Source organism: Phascolarctos cinereus, unplaced genomic scaffold (assembly GCF_003287225.1).
Source record: "Phascolarctos cinereus isolate Bilbo 61053 unplaced genomic scaffold, phaCin_HiC Scaffold_4;HRSCAF=312, whole genome shotgun sequence".
NCBI lineage: Eukaryota > Metazoa > Chordata > Mammalia > Diprotodontia > Phascolarctidae > Phascolarctos > Phascolarctos cinereus.
The window spans coordinates 137,023,183-137,026,408 of NW_027555847.1; the positions used below are offsets into that span (position 1 = coordinate 137,023,183).

Genomic DNA, 3,226 nt, shown 5'->3' on the forward strand with positions numbered 1-3,226 from the left:
TCTATGTACTTTGGAGGTTTTCTGACTGCCCTGCCCTTGCCTAATCTGCCTTACCCTGCTCTTCCAGTCTCTGTCCTATCTTATTTTTGCCTGATTCTTTTCTAAGGTAACCAAAACACTGTGGAAAGGACTAATGTCTGACAATGCCAGATGTGCTCTGACAAACCTCGAGATCTTCCCTATTCAGCCTTTACTATTTTGAAGTTCCACCTGTTCATTCTTACCAAATCCTCCTAACAGGGAATTCAGGCTCAAAGATCAGAAGTAAAGGTGAAGGCAAAGCACTGTACAGTTAGCCCTTTGTGAGTCCAAAAGTAATCTCCATCCAAGTGACTTATTTAAGAGGAGAGAAGTAATATTTTCAATACCCTTCAAAAGACAGATAACTGGCTAACCACTTGTAGAAGCTGGAGTCTTAGCATGTGCAATAAGATTCCTCCATCACACCACCAACTACATACTATGGCTTCTATAAGGAGAACACTGAGGCAGAATTATGGGGATCTACTTTTATTTTATTGTTCAATTTCCTGACTTCATGATCGCTGGTATTAGGAGTTTTCATTTAGAGAAGGATCCGCACCATCTGTGGTACCAAGGATTCAAAGGGAATCTTTATTCTCTGTTTCTCATCTCACCTACCATTAGCACAAGTGAGTTGATAGGGAATGCTATCTTCTCCAGCCGGAGTACTCGGTGGCTTAGTTGGTCCCATTTTTTTTCCACCCCTAAATTCTTAAAAGATCCTGTATTCCTACCTCGCCATCCCCTTTGGACACAACATCGCAGGGCAGGAATGCCTAGTCCTCTGGGCTCTTATTTCTTCGATCTAGGTTCGACCTCAGGACCATCGTATAACAGAAGGGGTGAGAGTTCGACTTTCCAAAGATAGGAAGGCCGTGTATTGTTCCTTCAACTGGTAGGGAGAGGGGAGAAAGAAGAGGAAAGATATTTTATTATCATTATGTGCCAGGCAGAGCTTAATGCCTTATACATATCATCTCCTTGGATCAGGGACATCGGAAGCTCTCTTTCAACAAACCTGATCATCCTAGTCTGTGGCCACTGGTCATCCTTAGTCTTAGCGCCGTGGGTTGGACTCTGAAGTTATTCGTTACTTGTCCTTGTTGCTATAATCACACCTTCCTCCATGCCCACACTCCCACTCCCAGCTGCTCGTCCCAGGCTTCTTCAGTCACTCTGTATCAATGGCCAGGCTAGGCTAATTTTCTCTGCAAATACTCACCCTGTCTCTTCCACGCATACATACATGGGAGAAGGAAGCCTGGCCGCCCGGATCCGGACCTGTAAAGAATCTGATCTTTGGAGGGCAAAACCAGGGGAACGGATTCTCAGCGGAGGAGACTGGTCGCGCCACCCTCTAGAGCAATCCTTTCCAAGACTTCCCCTGGCTGCACCCATTTGCCCGTTGGCCTCTTGTCACCTGAGCTCTTTTGATATCCCGGAATCTGGTCTCTGACTTTTCTTATCTCCACTACTTTGCTGTTTTTCAATCTTTCCCTTTTACCTAGTGTGTTCTTCCTCGAAAATTAAAATGAAATAGAACGGACTGCATTACAGCCTACCAACGCTTTCCAAGGAGCCAAAATAAAAGTAAAAGCAGCCTGGGGGATTAGCTCAAATGGTAGAGCGCTCGCTTAGCATGCGAGAGGTAGCGGGATCGATACCCGTATCCTCCAATATCCTTTTGCTTAGTGTGGTATTCTGTGCCACCTAATGCCCAGCCGCAGGACTGAACAGGGGGTGAAGGGTTGAGAAGGGTGGAGGGGGCACTTCTTAACAGGCCGCTGCCTTCGTCTTCCGTGATCTAGAGAAGAGTGAACAGGAGTAATGACTGACATTTACACAGTGCTTTCTAGGTTTTTTAGAGAACTTTATAATAATTATTTCGTTTTGAGTCCCGGAAGCGGAATATATCTTATTAAAGAGAAAATGTGATCTTTTGGTAGTTTGACCCCTCTAAGAGTCCAAGGTGAAGAGGCGATCCTGTAGTCATCCTTGAAATCTGCCGATATTTTTGAGAGGTCCAGAATCCCTGGAAGCTCGAGAGCAGAAGAGTGGGACCCACAGGCCTCCCAGGCACCCCTTCAGCCCTTCCAGAGTCTGTTTATTGGGTAAGGCAGAGAAAAGAGGAAAAGATCTCTGGGCACGGTGACCGATGCAGGTCCACCAATATAAACCACTGGACGGAGAGAGGTGCTCGAATACTAGTGAGCTAATACCTTGTTCACATAATCGAAACGTTTCCTAGTCTGTCGAGCTGGATTCGGCATCTTTCCTGAACACAGTAGCCGTTCTCTTATTTATTCTCAAAGTGAAGAAATCGGGAATTATCTAGACCTGTGTATAATATACTAAGGGATCCTGCCGCTTACTACAGTCAGTCCGGCCGCGTCATTACTATTGTCTAACTGTCCCGGGGGAAAGGGCGGCTAGGAAAAAAAAAGTGGCGGCCAATGAAAGAGTACCGGGGACAAGGTCGACGCCCAAAACGACTGGACCAGGTTTGCTAACCCCACCTCGACTCCAAGAGTCTTTCCTGGGAAAAACAAAGCAAAACAAAACAAAATTGTTTGCAAAATTAATTCTAACATAAGAAAAATGCTTTCGCTAAGGCCAAATTCAACACAGTCTGATTTGTACCCAAGGAAAAGCGAGCTGATGGGAGGGGGAGTGGGGCAATGAAGAACCTGACAAAGAGATAACGAAGTTGTCCCATTTATGGCAGAGAAGTGAGGGACTACTAGACCAGAATATTGTATACATTATATTTTTGCTTGATTGTTTTTCTTTGTCAGGAGGAAGGGTGCATTTTGAGGGCAGGGTGGCAAAAGACTGGGATATTAAGGCAAAAGACCAAACATGGCACCATTTTTTTTTATTTAAAAGAAAAGAAACTAAGAGAAAAGCAATCCAGGTGACACCAGAATCAGCAACTTTGTGGATACTTTGCGCTGCTCCTTATTCATGCCAATAATGCTCTGCCCCTTCACTGTTTCTCGAAATCCCTGATTTCCTTCAAGACAAAGCTCACCTTCTTGATGGAGCCTTTCCTGAACTGCCACAGCTGCCAACACCCAATCATCTTGTATTTAACTTATATGTATGTATTACACATGTTGTGTGTGTGTGTGTGTGATTAAAGAAACTGATCCTGGACCAAAGAGGCGAGGGCACTGTTAATCACTTCCTCCCTCTCCCTAAC

General features: G+C 45.0%; 1 non-coding gene across 1 annotated transcript; it reads left to right on the forward strand.

Moving 5' to 3' along the window:
• Positions 1 to 1,627: 1,627 nt before the first annotated feature.
• On the forward strand, positions 1,628 to 1,700 carry TRNAA-AGC (transfer RNA alanine (anticodon AGC)). The gene has a single exon. It is a non-coding gene; the product is annotated as a tRNA-Ala (tRNA).
• Positions 1,701 to 3,226: the final 1,526 nt, after the last annotated feature.